At 46.1% G+C, this 20,058-nt stretch overlaps 1 protein-coding gene across 16 annotated transcripts in view; it reads left to right on the top strand.

Moving 5' to 3' along the window:
- The window catches only part of CA8 (carbonic anhydrase 8), a 213,792-nt gene that overhangs the window by 53,508 nt on the left and 140,226 nt on the right, over nucleotides 1–20,058 (top strand). For 6 of the 16 annotated variants that reach the window (XR_011246771.1, XR_011246769.1, XR_009516574.1 and 3 more), the window contains 2 exons: nucleotides 4,390–5,696; nucleotides 5,927–6,921. The exons of 4 other annotated variants lie outside the window; for them this stretch is intronic. The gene's annotated coding sequence lies outside the window, so the exon portion shown is untranslated. Of the gene's footprint in view, nucleotides 1–3,200; nucleotides 3,381–3,466; nucleotides 3,591–4,389; nucleotides 5,697–5,926; nucleotides 6,922–20,058 lie in introns of those variants that run through there. 6 more of the 16 variants (XR_009516573.1, XR_009516571.1, XR_011246773.1 and 3 more) reach the window with 4 other exon arrangements.

The following is a 20,058-nucleotide window of genomic DNA, read 5'->3' as shown; positions in this document are numbered from 1 at the left end:
GTAAGGATTGCATATAAATCTTTTTTCGCCTGGCTCGATGGTGTCCTGTGGAAGGAATCCAAATAGTATGAAACATGTCTTCAAGTCTTAGTGAGTCATGCAGCCAAGTTTTATGGAGTCAAGCTACAAACCTATCAATTACTACAAGAAAAAAATATTTGCCTATGTCACCCTTAATTTTTCTTTAAGCTGCTGTGAGATATCTGGTGTTTAGCTTACAGGTTACATTATTTGATGAAGCTCTACAAAAGATTTAGTTAAAAAAAAAAAAAAGAACCTAAGCACCCAAGACTTGGAACCCAGCAAATGCAGCTGTTCTGCTTGGTTTCATCAATGGTGGCCACGAGGTTGATGCTGGCGATGAGATAATTTTTACTGAGTGTTTCTCATGGCAAAGGCACTAAATTAAGTGCTTGAAATAGGTGACTTAGCTTTCACAGAAACAGATAGATAGGTAAGACGTGGTGTAAGGTAGCTGTTCAGTCTTGGTCCCCGCTGCTACTCAGCCTTGGGATCTTGAGCAAAGTACTTTACTCTCTGTGACTCAACCTTCTCATTTCAAAAGTTCGTTGTTAATGCACGAAGTGCTTGCAATAGCCCCTGGCACAGGGTAAGGTTTCAGTGAGTGTAGGCTGCTGGTGTTTTTCTTTCTTCCTTTTTTTTTTAATTTTATTTTTGGCTGTGTTGGGCCTTCATTGCTGCGTGTGCGCCTTCTCTAGTTGCAGCGAGCGAGGGCTACTCTACATTGAGGTGTGTGGGCTTCTCATCGCGGTAGCTTCTCTTGTTGCGGAGCACGGGCTCTAGGCGTGTGGGCTTCAGGAGTTGTGGCACATGGGCTTCAGCAGTTGTGGCTCGCGGGCTCTAGAGCGCAGGCTCAGTAGTTGTGGTGCATGGGCTTAGTTGCTCCGTGACATGTGGGATCTTCCTGGACCAGGGATCGAACCCATGTCCCCTGCATTGGCAGGTGGATTCTTAACCACTGCACCACTATGGACGTCCTGGTGTTTTTCTTAATGTCTTCAGATGAGGAAACAAAGGGCAGTAGAGATGAGAGGCACTTTGCTCAGTACCTCGTGTACCACTGTGGAGGGGAGTCTAGGCAGGCACAGTGCTCAGGCTCTCCAGCACCTCCCATTTGGTGATTCTGTCCTTTGCAGGTACTTGTGACCTTATTCTTTCTGGGACACACATGAGGGTGATCTTTTTTTTTTTTTTTTTTTGCGGTACGCGGGCCTCTCACTGTTGTGTCCTCTCCCGTTGCGGAGCACAGGCTCCGGACGTGCAGGCTCGGCGGCCATGGCTCACGGGCCCAGCCGCTCCGCAGCATGTGGGATCTTCCCGGACTGGGGCACGAACCCACGTCCCCTGCATCGGCAGGCGGACTCTCAACCACTGCGCCACCAGGGAAGCCCGAGGGTGATCTTAATACGTGCTTTCTTTACGTGTTCCCACGCTGGCTTCCCCTCGGAGAGGAGTAACCCTAGTTAACATTGCTTATCTCCAACCGTTCAATTCTCTCTTCTTCTAACCATTACAATTTTTATTCCATTTTCTTCACATCCTCAAATGCCTTATTTTCTTTTTTCTTTTTTTTGGTACGTGGGCCTCTCACTGCTGTGACCTCGCCCGTCGCGGAGCACAGGCCCCGGATGCGCAGGCTCAGTGGCCATGGCTCACGGGCCCAGCCGCTCCGCGGCATGTGGGATCCTCCCGGACCGGGGCACGAACCCGCGTCCCCTGCATCGGCAGGTGGACTCTCAAACACTGCGCCACCCGGGAAGCCCTCAAATGCCTTATTTTGAGGCATTTACGTAGCTTCTGCTACGTGGCTGCTTTTGGAATGTAGAAATGCCTCGGATGCTAGGACTCTGATTCCCAGACAGTTCTTCCATCGAGGAAACGACTGGCTCCTATGGAAGAGCCCTGCCCCAGGGCTCTCAGCTTTACCACCACTGCACGGGCTGCTGGTGGTTTATTCTTCCCAAGAAATCACTTGCTGTGTATACACACCTGGCAGGAACTGAACCACCTGCTAAATGACAGTGTAGACAAGGGGTGGCCGCAATGCCATTGTTTCCTGGCTGGCAGTTCTCAGGCACACTTTCTAGATGTTAATTCCAAGGGCTTCGTTTGCTCCTTTTGGGGTAAAAGAAAGAGGCAAAAGGCCCATTGGAAGCTTAGATTTTGGAAATGAGTGAGAGCATAATGATGCTAAAGAGAAAGATGACATTTTGCTAACAATGACACAGTGAAGGTGTAGAGTTATAGTTGAAATGGGAAAGAATTGGCTGTTTACTTAAAAGGTGGGAAGGAAGGTTGGGAGTCTACATAAAAAGGAAAGTGTGAGTTCCAGAGAGCCATCTGCTTGCTAGTTATGGAACAAATAGAAATAGAAGTTTGCACATTACAAAGCACTTTCAGTACCCATGCCTCCATGCACCCATGCACCCATCCATTTGTTATCTGTTTATTCAGCACTTCCCGCTTCCATCCTAGGCCCCAAGGATGCAGATGTAGAAAAAGGAAAACCTCAGTCCATTCAGTGGGGCAGGCATCGCAAAGGGTAATTACAGTGTGGTGTGGTAGGAGCCATACAGGGGCCATTGCTGGGATGTTGGGGGCATAGAAGAAGGACTAAGTCAGGAAATGTATATGGAGTAGGAACATTTCATTAGGATCTTGCAGTATGTGTAGGAGTTTGCTGTGTAGATGAGAGGAAAGATTGCATTTCAGGTACATGCAAAGCCTGGAGTTACAAACAAAAAGGAAGTGATCTTGTGAGGTCGGGGGAGGCAGAGCCCTTGGCTTTGACTGGCTCTGTGGGTACTTACAGCCAAGCAGCATCTGATTAGGGAGAATCAGCCCAGCTAAAGTCAGGAGGGGGAGACACTAACTTAAGCCCCCTCGCCGTGCCCTCCTGGGCCTTCCTGAACCTTCCTCCTTTGATCTGTTGGAGGGAAGGGGCTCTGAAGGTATTTGTTTAATGAAAGAGAAAAATGAATAACAGTTTAAGAGAGTTGTTCTCACCCAGGGCTGCACTCCGGAATCTCCTTGGGAAGTTTTTGAGATTTACGTGGTCAGACCATTATCCAGAAGCTCCGACTCAGAGGCCTGGGTGGGCCCAGCGCTGACCCCCTTGACAGAGCTTCTGAGGTGCGTCCTTGGTAGAGACCATCTGCTATATGTGTTTCCTTTACCAGGAGTGTCTGCCTGCGGGGGGAAAGGATATCGGGTGCCCTACGTCCCTCTCGGAAGATGGGCCCTAAGGAACCTCTCGGAGGAAACGCGTTCTGTCTCCCCTGTGCTGGGTGTAAACTCTAGCGATAGGACCGCCACCCGCTTCCCACCAAGTGCAGCTCAATTCCAGGAAATACTTTCAAGTAAGATTTTCTAATCTCCTCTAGGGTCTCAGACTCCATTTACATCATACTTTCTGTTAATTTTTATATCTGGTTTTATCATCAAGTTGGAGGCTGAGAAGAGGCACATCCAGGGCTTCTGAGTGCTGGCTCTGCTCCCTTTCGTGACCGAGTGCTGATTCCATGGGGTGTTCACGCTGTAAAAACTCAGCGCGCTGCTCACTTACCATGTGTGTACTTTTCAGTCTATATGTGATATATTATTTTTCCAGTTTCTTTTTTTTAAATTGAAGAATAGGTGATTAACAAAGTTGTGTTAGTTTCAGGTGTACAGCAAAGTGATTCAGTTATATATATATATATAATATATATATATTCAGCTTTATATATATGTATATTTCAGATTCTTTTCCATCATGGGTTATTACAAGATACTGAATATAGTTTCCTGTGTTGTACAGTAGGTCCTTGTTGTCTATTTTATATATAGTAGTGTGTATCTGTTAATCCCAAGTTCCTAACTTATCCCTCCTCTTGCCCTTTGGTAACTATAAGTTCATTCTCCGTGAGTCCCTTTCTGTTTTGTAAATAAGTTCATTTGTATCATTTTTTTTGATTCCACATATAAGTGAGATCATATAATATCTGTCTCTCTCTGTCTGACTTACTTCACTTAGTATGACAATCTCTAGGTCCATCCATATTGCTGTAAATGGCATTCTTTCAATAAGTGAATCATTTTAGAGCTGAAGTCGTAATGAATGCAGAGCCCGTGTTCCCCTTGGCCAAACCCCTCGCGGTGGGCATATTCCCAGGACGGCCCCGGGCGGCTCTGTGCTTTGGCAAGGATGTACCTCGCGGTCCAGGCAGCGGCACAGTCCCCCATGTGTGGAGGGCTCCACGGGCTGTGGGAAGGGCAGACTTGGATTTCCTGACTTTTGTCCATTGATGGTCTCACTCACAGAGTTGCATTAACTTGGTTTTGTAGGCTGAATGAAACCACTGGCAACTTTCTGATTTGTTTTTTCAGCCCGAGTAGAGGCTGGTAACTAAGCCAGGAATTCCCAAACTTTCCCAGGCCAGCGCGGAGACACACTGGGACGTCTTTTTCTTCTCCCCCGTCCATCTGCAGGCCAAGTGCGCATCGGTCAAAGGCAAACTCTGAATTGAGCTTTGTGCCAGTCTCTGGAAAGACACCCAAGAGCGTGTGATGGGGAGAGTGACAGTGGCGGTGGCAGCGACATCTGCAGTGCCAGCCCCGTCCCTATCTGCACAGAACGCGTGTGGGCACGCTTCATGAGAACAATCCAGCCGCCAGAGAATGGGGCTTTTGACATCAGCTGCGGCCCGGGCTGCCTTACAATGAGAGGCCTGTTGGTGAAAGGGAGACTGTTTAATGAACTGAGAAGCAGAGGCCAGCTCTGGCCATCTGGACTGAGCATCTTTGGAGCAACTCTTCATCGTAAATGGCTACACTGAAGCACGTTGCCTTTCCAAGAAAGCAATTGCAACAGTAAATTCGTATTTCAAAATTGTGCACAATAAACTCCTATTTCAAAATCGTGAACTTTTAGATATTTGTGTGTGTGCATGTGTTGGAAAGCATTGTATAAAGGTTAGATATTACCATCTTAATTAGCACGGAAGCCTGAAAAAGCATCCCACTTTTGGTTCTGAGGTCAGTAATGATAATGGCTTTTTCCTGACACCGGGTAGCCATGTCCTGTCAAGGATGTGAAAACACTCTCTGAAAATGAAATCCATTAAAGCTCTAATGATCAGGTGAGGGAGGCAGGTGATCACGATTGTCACCACTTGGCTGGCAAAACACTGAGACCCAGGGAGGATGATGACTCATGACCAAGGTCGAGTGGCAGGTGGGGGGTGGAGCTGATAGCTAATTGTGTCCTCCAGCCCCAGGCTCTGGGGAAGGACATGCAAAGCTGGGGCTGACTTTTCCTGGCAGGCTCGCTCTTCGCAGCCGGAATGCAGGTGGCACTGTTGTGATTCCTGGCGTAAACTTCAATGCGTCAATGAGCATGTTGGCTGGCGCCAGGCCCCAGCTGAGTGTCACAGTGCAAGACCCGGGCTTAAGCGGTGCGTGCCGAGGTTCTCCTAGCAGCGTCTCATTTATTAGCTGTGTTGGAAAGAAATCCTTCGCAGCTAACCGGGTACCTCTGGATTTTAACAGCTGTGGTTTATAAGGGATTGGGGAGAGGGTTGTTTTCAAAGTGCCTTTCAGAAAGTATCACCTTAGAGGGGAGTTTCCCTTCTGATCCAGGAGGACGACTGGCACCAGTGCTCTGCTCAGAAAACCAAGCCCGCAAGAAATATCAGGTTCTATTTTCTTTTTTTTTTTTTTTTTTTTTTTTTGCGGTACGCAGGCCTCTTACTGTTGTGGCCTCTCCCGTTGCGGAGCACAGGCTCCGGACGCGCAGGCTCAGCGGCCATGGCTCACGGGCCTAGCCGCTCCGCGGCATGTGGGATCTTCCCAGACCGGGGCACGAACCTGCGTCCCCTGCATTGGCAGGCGGACTCTCAACCGCTGCGCCACCAGGGAAGCCCAGGTTCTATTTTCTTACAACCCATTTTAGCAAGTGTGCCTTCACACCACCTACCCGTCTCTTCCCCTTTGTTGGCAACAGTCCCGATTGGAAGGGTTTTAAGTCCAACGTGTCTTAGAAGGTGCCCCGCACAGACTGCGTGGCTGGGGGCTGGCGGTCGCGGTTGGATCGGGGGACCTCGAGGGTCCCTTCCAGTCTGAGATGTTATGACTTCAGAACGAATGCGTCTCAACTCCCAACATGAAACGGGAATAACTACCAATTACCGAGTACTTACCGTGTTCCAGCCCTGTGCTGAGATCTTAACGTGTTACTCTGAATTCTAACAAAATTGTTGTGACTATCACCCCCAGTTCACAGATGAAGAAACTGAGGTTTAGAGAAATTAAAAACCTGTCTGATAACACAGGTTTAAGATTTCGTAAGTGACGGTTCCCTGGAAGTTGAGTCCAGACCAGGCTAATTCCGTGCTCTAAACCCACAACTTAACCAGGACGAACTTTAGTCGCCTTGTGGTTCCCTCTTGTCAGATGAGCTCAGATCTCCAGCTCTCACGGTAGCTGGTGCTAGTCTCTTGTCAGACTCAGTGTTGAAATCAGAGAGGAAAACCCCAGACAAAGGCTGCGGAGGTCCTGGTGCACGAAAACTCCTCTCAGCTTCCCATCCTCCTGCCAGTCAGAGATTCTCTAACTGTAAATACAAATGCCCTTGAAGAGATAACGCATTAATTGTCACCCATTAACACTATTGTGTAAATTAGTGTAATTTAGCAAATGCTCGGAAGGAAGAAACTCAAGGTCCGTAGGTCCAGATTAATTCCGACATGGGCACCAGCACTGGGGAACTCTGAGACGTCTGTTCAATAAAGATTTGTTGACTTTAAAGATTTGTTGACTTTTTGTTGACTGGAAGGTTTTGCTTTCCAGTGGGTCGAAAGCATAATATTTATTAGAAGGAATGCTTAAAATTCTGACCTGTGTGTATGGAGAGCACGTATAATAAACTACAATTTATTTTAAAAATATGGTCTGAGAAGTCAGATTTATTATACATGTAAATATATTTTTTCCACAAAAGGAGATATCTATATCTATATATCTTTATCTATATTACATATAGACATCTATAGCTGTCTCTTTCTCTCTCTGTATATATTTGCTTTTTGTGAAAAAGTTATCCCTACCGTCTGATCCCAAGGGAATATTATTTCTCATCCAGTCTGTGACTAACTGTATTACAAAGTAATGCTTCCTGTCTTTCGAGTGGAGTACAGGTCCAGTAGCAGTCTACCCGGACTACTTTTAGCTGTAAATGTTTTGTGACATCAAAAGTCACTTCTCTTCCACAATTAGCTCTAGAGGTTTTATGCAAAGAGTTAAAACTTCTTTGTCATAAAGGAGATGATAATAATAGCCAAGTGGCCTTAAGCCATGTGAAATATGCAAGTACAATCTAACACTCATGGTGAAAAAGACAATATTTTAGAATAATTCAAGCTTTGCAGTTTGTTTTAACTTTGGAATGAAAATGAACTCAGAAGTTAAAAAAAAAAAGGGAAATGGCTTTATTAGATGTCAGGGTGTTGAGACACAAAGTATACAAGCAGATACTGCAAGAATATAGGTTCATCTCATCACTCAAGGCTCATTAAAAAATCAACACCAAGCTCAGATTTCGTCCATGAAGCTAATATTTTTTTCAGATTTTATGAGGAATTTTCCAACTTTGATGTTTTCCGGAATCCACTGCAGGCTCAGCTGGAAGTTGCCTGATGATGCTGAGTGAGGAAGATGTCAGCCTGCTTCCTGCTGGCCGCCAGGAAGACGAGGTTGGTCCGAGCTGGGTCAGGGGCCTGCTGACAGTGCGTCCCATGCGGCCCCAGGACACCCGTCGGCAAGGGTGTCACTGAGGCTCTGCAAATCTTGTAAAGTGAACAAAACCCCCCCGAATCTGATATAGATCGTTCTCGCTGACATTTTAACATTTGAAAGATGTCATGAAAATTGCAGATGGCTACGTAGAGAGGCAAGATCTATTCTACTTTTAATGCCTACGAGTAGTTCTTTCTCTTTTTTTTTTTCAACAAGAAAAGGGAGCATAGCAAAACTACTTTGGAAAATATGAGCAGTGGAAGTACCTCGTTAGATAGGGATGCAGGAAGGAAGGGTGTGGCGAGTGGGGCTGCCAGGGCTGCACGGCACACTCCACTGCCTGGTGCTGTGTGTTCTGAAGGCAGCATCCCTCAGCAGGGCTCGGTGGCACTCGCTCCTTAAGGGGTACGTGTGCTCCAAGGCTACTGCAGGTGGAAGGCTAGTCTGCATCTCTGAGTTTTTCTAGAACTGTTGCTCTTCCCTTCTCCTTTATATAATTTGACCCCTGGCTGCTGTTCTGATCAGTAGTATTGCCTCAATATACTGAAAGGGGAAAATATTGGTGAAGTCAATCCATCGGTCAATCAAGCAATGAATTTTGATGTGATGTAATGAAACATCTGGTGCAAGAGAGTCTGGCTAAAATAGGATTTCGAAGGGATAATAATGGAAATTTAATCACGAATCTATGTATTTTCAACACTGACATTTCACACAAACATTGGTTGTAAATCTCCAATGTCACAATGTTTTTGTCTTATTACATCTCATTAATTATCTTGTTAAAATAATAGTGTAAGTCTTCCAAAATTCTTTTGGAGCTGGCTGGATAAGTAAGATAAGTAAATCCTAAATTAGTGAAAGAATATACATTTCTCTTTGAAGTTAGGTCACATCCAACTGAAGAAGCCCTAAATTACTCCCCATCTCAACTCTAATTACGACTTCTTTCCTTCATCCCTTGTTTTGTTTTTTTTTTTTAAGATGTTGTGGGTAGGAGTTTATTAATTTATTTATTTTTGCTGTGTTGGGTCTTCGTTTCTGTGCGAGGGCTTTCTCTAGTTGTGGCGAGCGGGGGCCACTCTTCATCGCGGTGCACGGGCCTCTCACTATCGCGGCCTCTCTTGTTGCGGAGCACAGGCTCCAGATGCGCAGGCTCAGTAGTTGTGGCTCACAGACCTAGCTGCTCTGCGGCATGTGGGATCCTCCGAGACCAGGGCTCGAACCCGTGTCCCCTGCATCGGCAGGCGGGCTCTCAACCACTGTGCCACCAGGGAAGCCCACCCCTTGTTTTTATCGAGTCACTGTTCTACTCGCTCAAGCAGAACGTTTGGGGACCCGTCATTTATTCATCTCTTTGTTTTCCTGACCAGCAAGTATTTATTAACACTAAACGTTACACTCTGGCACCTGTCTTCCCGGGTTCTAGACTCAGACTACAACAGCGAAAAAAACCGATAAAAAGTCTCTGCCTTCTTGTAGCTTATAGACTGGTAGTTTAGAAAGTCAATAACTACGATAAATAAATTTTAAATTGGGTAGTGATATATCTTCGCGTGGCCGGCTCTGCTTCTGGGTGTCTGTGTCTTCTCTTCTGTCTCTTATAAGGACACTTGGCATTGAATTTAGGGTCCGCCCAGGTTATCCAAGATGACCTCATCTCAAGATCCACGATTTAATTCCATCTGCAAAGACCCTTGTCCCAAACAAGGGCACAACCACAGATTTCCCGAGATTAGGATGTACATATATCTTTTGGGGGGCCAGCGTTCAACTCCCTACAGGGGAGAACAAGAAGAGCTGTTTTTTTTCAGTTTTCAACTGGAGGGCCTTTCTGTTAAGGTGGGTTTGAGTAAAGACCTGTAAGAGGCAGGGGAGGGAAGCACGCGGACCCTGGAGCTGAGAGCCCAGGAAGCGGGAGGGGTTGTGATGGCCTGGCGTGCGTTGTAAAGGCCAGAGAGCAGACAGAAGGGGCGAAGGCAGAGACAAGGAGAGCAGGTCAGGCCCAACAGGAAGCCAGGAGCGGGCGGTGACCCGAGCCCCCGTGGCTGCTGCAGACGTGGTGAGAGGTGGCTGGGCTCTGGCCGTGTTTTAACGATGCTGCCAACAGGATTTGCTTGTGGACCAGATTGGGGGTGAGAGGAAGCGGAGTCAAGGGTGACTCCACGGTTTTGGCCTGAGTTACTGGAAAAAATACAGTTGATGTTTACGAGATGCAAAAGACCTGGGGTGTCAGAGACCTCGTCCTGGGTGCTCGACTGTGAGCTAGGGTTTGGGGACTGGAGTCGGCTTCTGGTCATCTGGATTCAGGTGGTGCTTACACAGCGGGGCACACAGTCGGGGACAGGCGGGGTCTGCGCTGGAGATTCATATCTGGGACCTAGAGCATAGAGAGGAGACTGGGGGAAACCTGCCAGCGTGGGAAGGAAAGAGAAGTGGTCCAGGGGCTGGGCCTGGGTCACTCCAGTGCTTAGAGGTCCAGGAAACGAGGAACTGAAGGTGTCTGAGAAGGAGAAGAGGTGGGTGGGTGGGGGGGTCAGGCAGCATGAGGCTGCAAGTCCAGGAGAAGAAGTTTCCACTTGCTCAGTTGCATCCTTCAATGTGGTTATTTCTCCCCTTCCATCATTTCTTATTACGCCCTGTTCTTCCCATTTGCCTCGTCTTCCTCATTTCATCACCTCGCATTGCGGTGACAGTCCCAGCACCAGTTTGAGGCACAAAAAGTGGGATTTCAGAGCCCATTCCATCTGTCACAGGTGTACTGGTCTCTCCCTGGCTTATACCCATGGCTGTACGGTGGGGCAGGGGGCCCTTTGACCAGCTGAAGGAGAGAAGAAAGGCTAAGCTTAGTTCACGCTGGGTCAGCCTGGAATGTGATGCAGGCTAAGACTGGACCACGGCTGTACTCTGGCCCCATGCAGGGGGGCACTAAAGGACAGAGGGCAGGGGACATCCGAGGGGTGGGGAGTTGGATGGTCCAACTAATCACCCTCTTAGTGTGTAAGGGGAACGGCCAAGGCACATGGATTCCCGAGCAGTGGCCGATGGCCTGGTGGGACGGTCAGAGGCCCGCAAGGAGAAAAGCTGGACCCTCAGGGCAGAGCAGGTCTGGTGAAGAAGCAGGTGGACGGGCACCCAGTGTGAAGGGCTTTGTTCCTCAGGTGGGACCTACGGACAGCATCCACCACTCACCAAAGCCAACCAGCCTCCCCATCGGGCTCCCCAGGGCTGGCCATGTGGCCTGACAATGGAGCAGCCCGGCTGGCAGGATTGGAGGCGACGTGTGGCCCATCAGCAGGCCCCCGGTCACCGAGACTACTGGCTGCAAGGGTCCAGCCAAGACAGGGGTGCACCTGTGTCACAGTCTACCCGCCCCATCTGCTCAGGGCTGCTGTCTTTGCTCCCTCACAGTGTGTTTCCCGAGAGCACGCCCTAAGGAACACTCTGCAGGCAAATAACTATCTTTGAGTTGTTCCCGGGGAGCCTGGGCTAAGACAGGGAGGGACACGGAAGAAAGTGGAAAACAGAAAAAGAGAAATGAACATCCGACATGATGTCATTGACTGACACAGAATGCTTCCTCCTGTCTGTATCTCTTTGTCTCTCTCTGTAGCCCAAACAAGTACATGCAACTTTTATCTTAGAGCACGTTTTTCAAAACATCCACTAGGTGGAGAACTTGCATCAAGTTTGCCACTCAAACAGTCCATAAATGCAGTTGAGGGAGCTGCATTTATGGACTCATTTATTTATTTATTTAACCGTTATTGAGATGAACTGATGGGTGCTAACCGACGAGATGCATTTATGGCTCTTCTTAGTGGCCCAAGCTTTTCAAATATTATCGGCCCGAAAACATCATACAGAATTACATTACTCTTGTGATTGACTGTTAGTACGGGACGTTTTTAGGAGAAAATGATTAACTGGGTGAGGATAAGCTAAAATTTTTGCATAATCATTTTTGTTGAATGCTGACTCTTGATAAGTTTGTTATGATTTACTCTAAGCTCTTTTAGCTTTGCAAGATTTTGATTGTTTGTTTGTTTGTTGGGTTTTTTTGAATCTCTGGAAGTGTGTATTGATTGAATGATAACTGCAGATTAAGGAAATAATTTTATTCATTAAAAAGCCTCATCCATTGACGTGCTTTTTACATTTCAATGTTCAAACACTGGGCAAAGGAACTTCTTTTCATATGCATTGTTATTCTTGCTGATTATTGAGAAAGTTTTATTGAGGTCACAGAATGTAGGTTAATAGAATTGAGTATACTGTGCGTTCTTGGTTGTAGCTCGGAATGGTAGGGATGCGTTCCCGATTCAGCTGCCAGCCATCCCTGTCCCGGGAGCACTGCCCCAGGTATCCTTGTTGCTTCCCCATGACGCTTCTGCATGGGCTTCTAGTCCCGTCACCAGTGTTAAGAGCCCTGGACAGCAAGGGTTTCGCAGCCCTCGAACTCAGAGTGGTTTTTACAGTTGGACACTCTCAGTCCATTTGATGATAGAAAATACTCACTTTGAGCCACGATGGTGTGAAATATTTTCCTTCTCTTCCCTCCTGCCAAATTCCATTCTTCTCATTAATAGACCTGTACTACAAAAAATCATGCTCACTTATGATATTTTGGATTTTATCAGGTAACATTTGTGGGAATTTGTTTTCTCTTTGGAATGTAAGCACCTAGATAATACCCATATTTTGCCTCTTGACCTGCAAAGCCTCTAGTATTTATTATCTAGCTTTTACAGAAAAAGTTTACTGACTCCTGCTGTAGAGGGTATGTCCAAAATTTTATGTAAAATAGTGTCTGAAGCATGTGAATTTTCTTCTGGAGAGAGGGTTCCTGGCTTTGCTTCATCTGAAAGGTGCATGTGAGCACCAAAATGTTAAGGACCACCAGTGTCACTGGATGAGGGCCTATCCACTGCCTTTAATAATAATAATGATGATGATGATGATAGCTCAAATCGTTATGGGGCCAAGGTACAAAGAATGATCAAAATATTACCCATCTGAATTTAAAGGGACCAAGTGTAGGGCTGAATTGAATTATTAAAAATTTGCAAGCAACTCTTCAGTCATAATCACAAAGCTTATTATGTTTTGCTGGGAATAGTGTAGGTGCTTAGTAAGTTATAGTGTGATCAACTTTATGACATAATGTGAAAAACCGGAGCCTCCTTCTGTGATGCACTTGAGAAAAGCACGGTGCTTAGCACTGAATAGGTGTTTAATTGGGGCCCATGACTGAATGCCCCACATGAACACAATTCACTGGACATTTGAACCGTCAAAGGCACATAATTAGGGTGATGCAATCATTTATCCTTATGAATTTGGAGCTAACCTAACCAGGATGGCACCTACAAGGAGTGAGGCTATAAATAGTGTTTTTTGGCATTTCCTCCATTTCGTAGGGCCCACTTTGCAGTTTACGTAGTGACTGCAAGACTCTGAGGAATTAATGTCTTTTAGAAAACAGACAGGGACAGAGAACCTTCTGAGAACCAACCAGTGATTCCTTAGAAGGCAAATGCCATAACTTAGTTCTGTTCAATTACAATTTCTGGAAGGCCCAGTCTTCTCACCTTTTCAGATCCTACCCCTGAGTATTCAGAAAGACTAAACGGGTGTTGGTCACACCAGACACATCCTTCCTTTCTGGAGCTGGCTCCAGTTCATCCTTTCTGCAAAGCCGGGTGCAGACATGTGGTCATTACCACTCCCACTCACTGGAAAGAAGCAGGGGCAGAAAGGAAAACAGAGACAAGACCATTGCCTGGAATCAAAGCCAGTATATTCTTGCTCAGCAACCTGGGAAGCGCTGCCTCAAAGGACTGTCCTTGGGGCTTCCCTGGTGGCGCAGTGGTTGAGAGTCTGCCTGCCGATGCAGGGGACGCGGATTTGTGCCCCGGTCCGGGAGGATGCCACATGCCGTGGAGCAGCTGGGCCCGTGAGCCATGGCCGCTGAGCCTGCGCGTCCGGAGCCTGTGCTCCGCAACGGTAGAGGCCACAACAGTGAGAGGCCCGCGTACCGCAAAAAAAAAAAAAAAAAAAAAGGACTGTCCTTTCTTTCCCAGCAGGATACTTGGCCTAGTTTATAAAAAGGAGGAGGATTCAGACACCTTCTCCTCTGATTGAGCTGTTTGTGTTGCTGTGAATTCTGGCAAATGTCTCCTAGGGCTTAGCTGAGTGGTTTAAGTACGACATCGCTGACTGTTCCAATTTTGGAAACTCTCCCGAGATTGCATGAAGACAAAGAGGCTGCGGAGAGCTGCAGCCAGTAGTGCCTGACGCTCTAATCTGAGTTCTGCTCCCACAGACCTTTCTAATCCTCTTGTACCTGTTGTGGAGAGCAGTCTAGGGAAGGGCAGCTAGAGCAAAAGCTGCAGCATACAGATTTAATTCAATCTAGCAAACATTTACTGAGCGCCTCCTGTGTGCCAGACACTGGGCCGGGTTCTGGGGCTAGAAAGATTAATAAGATCTGATTCGAGAACTCAAAGCCATCACGGTTTGCAGGTGGAGAGGCACAGCTGCATGAATAATAAAACAAGAGCGGGGCAGGGGGAATTCATCACTAAAGGGATGACATGCGTGTGTCTTCACTGAGGAGGAGGTGGTAACAGGTAGAGAAGGGGCAGGTGGACAGCCTGGGCCAAGGAAACAGCGTAAAAGCAAAGTTAAGAAGGAATCCTAGTCCATGGTGTTTGGGGTGAAAGTTGAAAGGATGTTGTCTCACAGAGAGGTGGGAGAAAAGGCTAGAAGTGTAGACTGGGCACAGTTGCTACTGCTGAAGACAGAAAAGCAAAGATAAACAAGTCTCCCCTCCCCCTCCTTGTGAAGCTTACCTTTGGAGGTGAGGACGGATAATAGATATAAAACACAGGCTGATTATTTGGTGTGATTATTAGTTTGCTAAAGCTGCCATAACAAGGTACCACAAAGTGGGTGATTTGGACAATAGCCTTTATCGTCTTACAGTCTGGAGGCTGGAAGTCCAAGATCCAGGTGTCTGCAGGGTTGGTTCCTTCTAAGGCTGTGAGGGAGAATCTGTCCCGGCCGCTCCCCTAGCTTCCGGTGTTTGTTGGCTTTTGCAAAAGCTCCATCCTGAACTCTGCCTCCTTTATCTCATGGCATCTTCCTGTGTGTGTGTGTCTGTGTCCAAACTTCCCCTCTTAATAAGGATACCAGCCGTATTGGATGAGGGCCCACCCTAATGACCTCATCTCAACTCGATCATCTGCAAAGACCTTTCTTCTAGAAAAGTTACATTCTCAGGTACTGGGGATTCGGGCTTTAACATTTCTGGGGGGGACATAACACAACGCATATTAGTATGTTAGAGTGTAATAATCCTCTGGAGCCAAAGAAAGCATCATAAAGTGTGTTGAGGGGGTCGTCTGTGTAGGAGGCAAGGTACGGGGAGGTTTGCAATTTTCAGTAAGGTGGTTCAGGGTATGACTCACTGCAGAGGAGACATTTGAACATAACCTCGAAGGAGATGAGGGAGTTAGACTCACAGATGTTGGGGGTAGTGTTCTGGGCAGAGGAAAAACCAGTGCAAAGGCACTGAGGTAGAGTGTGACCGGTGAGGCTGGAACAGAGTGAGGAGAAGACGATAGAAGGAGATGAGGTCAGTGATCATGAGACATGCAGGGTCTTATTGCTGCTGGGAGGACTTCATCCATGGGGCTACTGGGCAGTTCTGTTTTTTTAAAATTTATTTTATTGAAGTATAGTTGATTTAAATGTTGTGTTAATTTCTGCTGTACAGTAAAGTGACCCAGTTATACACATACATACACTCTTTTTTACACTATGGATTATCACAGGATATTGAACATAGTTCCCTGTGCTCTACAGTAGGACCTTGTTCTTTATCCATCCTATATATACTAGTTTGCATCTGCTCATCTATTGGTCAGTTCTGAGCAGAAGAGTAAGATGATCTGACATAAGTTGTAAAAGGTTTTGGGGGAATTCCCTGGTTGTCCAGTGGTTAGGGCTCGGCACTTCCACTGCTGGGACCCGGGTTCAATCCTTGGTCGTCAGGGAACTAAGATTCTGCAAGCTGCGTGGCACGGCCAAAAATAGAAAAGGTTTGGGGGTTGCTGTGTTGAGAATAGTCTGGAAGCAGGGGCCCGGGTAGGTGTGGGAAGGTGGGTTAGGAGATGACTGTAAGAGTCCAGATGAGAGGTGGAGGTTTCTGGGACCCGATGGCGAGTGGAGGTGGTGAGCACTTCAGATGCGTTGACGTTGAGCTACATTTGGCACACACAGGTGGAGATGCGGATGGACGCTGAGGCCAGGCTCTGGGGTTCACACTAGCCTAGGCCATCTCATCACTTTCACAGAGATAAGCCTCTCTTTTATGAGGTCAGGGACTTATTGTACATACGCAATAGGACACTCCAAGGGTGTCCTTCTGTTTTCTATGGAAATGGCTTAGCTCCTTAAAGGCTCCTTAAAGGCTTCAGAATGTCTAGTTCTGAAGAATAGACATTCAGTGATAGGGAATCATGTACTGTGGACTCTCTCTTCTGAACAACAGAGAAAAGACACATAGAGGTAAGTAACCCAATATGATCCAGACATTCTACTTTTGCATCATTTGGGTCTGGTACAATCCAGTGCCTTGACTGTCTTCACTGAGTGGTGGGCTTTGCAGTAGCTGTGCTGTAGGAACCTGCTCTACTAGGCAACCAGGCAAAGACAAGTCAGAGTTGCTTTGGGGTTGACATAACCTCATCCTAATCTACTTCTCCAATTAAACTGTGTGCCAAATTCTGAGTCCCTTTTGTCCCTTCCTCTGACTGTCCTATTTCAGGCCTGAATTTCCTCTCACCTGGGCTATTGGAATAGTTTCCCCAATGATCTTCCTACTTCTAATCTCTCTGTATTTCCTTCTAAACTGTTCTGACAGTTTTTTCCAGAATGTGTCTCCTAAAATATAAAGCTGATGATAGATGTCACTTCCCGCTCCCTCTTGAAACCCTTGGATGACCTGCGTTGTCTTACGGAAGCCTACATTCTCTGTCCTGGCCCACAAAGCTGTTCTCAGTGTGGCCCCGACCTGCCTTTTTAGCTTCCCCTTCCTCTGCTCTTGACCTCAGATCCCAGACCTTTTCCTTACTGTGTAAGTCCCTTTCCCCCTAACCTGCCCCTGTCTATGCCAAGAAGAAACCTTTCATCCACAACAGTAACCATGATTGACTAGTCTCCATGTCCAACTATATCATTCACTCTCATGGAATAATCCAAAGGGCATGGATTTCTAAATCGGCAAGACCTGGATTACACTCATGGCTTTGAAAATGATCACCTGTGTCACTTTGATCAGCTACACAAACTCTCTGAAACTCAGTCTCCTCATTTATACAATGGAGATAACCATATCCACCCTGCAGGGGTGTGGTCCAGGTGGAGATCACGTCGTTAAAATGACAGCTCACCACCAGACTTGTAAGAGGTTCTCATTGAGTGATGACTGTTATTAGCAAACACCAGTTTGGAGCTCAGGGGAGAAATCGTCTGGAGTTAGACTTTGAGGAGTCGTGAGCATCTGTGGAAGCTGTGGGCAATTTATAATTTCCCAGGCAGATCGTGTGGAGAAAGAGACAATGACCCAGGACAGAACATGCACCATTAATTGACATTAGGTTTTAATCTAACGCATACTCACATCTTCCCAATTTAAGTTCAACTAATTTAGCTTTTATGACACTGCAGGCAAAACTGGGTTGGAGCTTACTTCTGTGCTATTTATGAGAAAATTAATAGGGAGAACATGATTCCGAGCTCTAACGTGGGGATGTTTAACCTACTTAAACAGCTCAGCTGAAGCTCTGTTGGAACCAGTTTAGCGAGATTAGTTTATGTAGAGACAATGTGTTACTTTACATGGTTTAGAGATGTACAGTTAGAATGTGGAAGCCAGAAAGGATATTGAGATCATCAGCATATGTCCCTCATTTTAAAGATGAGAAAATAGAGGAATTAAAAAGGTCAACTTGGGCTTCCCTGGTGGCGCAGTGGTTGAGAGTCCGCCTGCCGATGCAGGGGACACGGGTTCGTGCCCCGGTCCAGGAAGATCCCACGTGCCGCGGAGCGGCTGGGCCCGTGAGCCATGGCTGCTGAGCCTGCGCGTCCGGAGCCTGTGCTCCGCAACGGGAGAGGCCACAACAGTGAGAGGCCCGCATACCGCAAAAAAAAAAAAATAAATAAAAATAAAAAGTTAAAAAAATATACAAATAAACTCTCCTTTTAATAGGCAAGGAAAAAAAATCTTTCCTTTTTTTTTTTTTTGGCCAAGGGTGTAAGGTCCGCAGAGTTACTATTATCTGACTTCTGGAGAATCTGAAAAGAAGGAAATCTAGTGTGATGCATTTTCAAAAGGTCCATGTATTTGTTTGACTTAAAAATTTGTATCCTAGTAGCACTGCCCCAGGCTGTCAAGACAAAATAAATCAGTGTGTTAATTACTCGAATAAGATAACAGTAGAAAAATAGCTTCAGTTAATGGAACGGAAACAAATGGAAGCCGTTTTATTCCACTGGGGAAGATTACAAACTAGGCTGGAATTCAATACAAAAAGAAATCGGTAAAAATGTAAACTTCTTCACTCTGCAAACCACACAACAGTTAAACACTACAGTCCTCTTTCTACTCGGGGACGAAGCAAACTATGAGTCATCCTTTAACCTCTGAGATTTCCATGACTCTGTCTTTTTCCTCTTCTTCTCGGATTTAATAATTATAATGGGAATAAGAATGCAGATCAGACTTAAATATTAAATTAAATTAAATATTATATATCCTTTATCTTTTTTGGTCAGAAAGATAAAGAACATAGGAAAGACACTGGTATGAACCGTGCTAACTCGTAGTTTTTATTAACCCACACGGACTCCAGCATGTGACTGGGTGGTTATGGGACGCACCAGATGCTCTGTGCCCAGCTGGAAAGCTCCTTTCTTTCTTTCTTTTTAAAATTTTTATACAACTTTTAAAGTTTGCTTTCCACTTAAAGTTATTACAAAATATTGGCTCTGTTCCCCATGTTGTACGATACATCCTTGAGCCTGTCTTACGCCCAATAGTTTGTGCCTCCCACTACCCAACCTCTAGAGTGCCCCTTCCCCACCCCCGTAACCACTAGTTTGTTCTCTACATCTGTGAGTCTGCTTCTGTTATGTTATACTCACTAGTTTGTTGTAGTTTTTAGAGTCTACATATAAGAGATCTCATACAGTATTTATCTTTCCCTGTCTGACTTATTTCCTTAGCATAATACCCTCCAAGTCTATCCATGTTGCTGCAAATGGCAAAGTTTTCATTCTTTTTTATGGCTGAGTAGTATTCCATTGTATATATGTACCACATCTTCTTTATCCATTCCTCTGTTGATGGACACTTAGGTTGTTTCCCATGTCTTGGCAATTGTAAATAATGCTGCTATGAACGTTGGGGGTGTATGTATCTTTCTGAGTTAGTGTTTTTGGCTTTTTTGGGGGATATATATCCAGGAGTAGAACTGCTGGGTCATGTGGTAGTTGAAATTTTAGTTTTCTGAGATACCCCCAAACTGTTTTCCATAGTTCGGAGGTATCTCAGAAAACTATGGAATGTAATTGGCTCCACCAATTTACATTCCCACCAACAGTGTACAAGGGTTCTCTTTTCTCCACATCCTTGTCAGCATCTGTAATTTGTGTTCTTTTTGATGATAGCCATTCTGAGAGGTGTGAGGTATTATCTCATTGTGGTTTTTTTAATATAAATTTATTTATTTATTTTTGGCTGGGTTGGGTCTCCGTTGTGGTGCACAGGCTTCTCATTGCGGTGGCTTCTCTTGTTGCGGAGCACGGGCTCTAGGCGCGCGGGCTTCAGTAGTTGTGGCACATGGGCTCTAGAGCGCAGGCTCAGTAGTTGTGGCGCATGGGCTTAGTTGCTCTGCAGCATGTGGGATCTTCCTGGACCAGGGCTCGAACCCGTGTCCCCTGCATTGGCAGGAGGATTCTTAACCACTGCCCTACCAGGAAAGCCCTCATTGTGGTTTTAATGTTCATTTCCCTGATGATTAGCAATGGTGGAAAGCTCATGATTTCTAACAATGTTAGAAATGTTAGATTTCTAACATGTTGCCGTGAATAAAAGAATCCAAGGCCTTCTCACGAAAAGTTTTGGCCCTTTGTAGCAAAGGCAACATCATTGTGTCATGATGTCAAGTTCTGTTTGGGGCTGTGGCTTTGTCTCCA

This window comes from Delphinus delphis, chromosome 17, assembly GCF_949987515.2.
Source record: "Delphinus delphis chromosome 17, mDelDel1.2, whole genome shotgun sequence".
Classification (NCBI taxonomy): domain Eukaryota; kingdom Metazoa; phylum Chordata; class Mammalia; order Artiodactyla; family Delphinidae; genus Delphinus; species Delphinus delphis.
The sequence above is the reverse complement of the archived record's forward strand: the minus strand, read 5'-3'. Positions and strand labels throughout refer to the sequence as shown.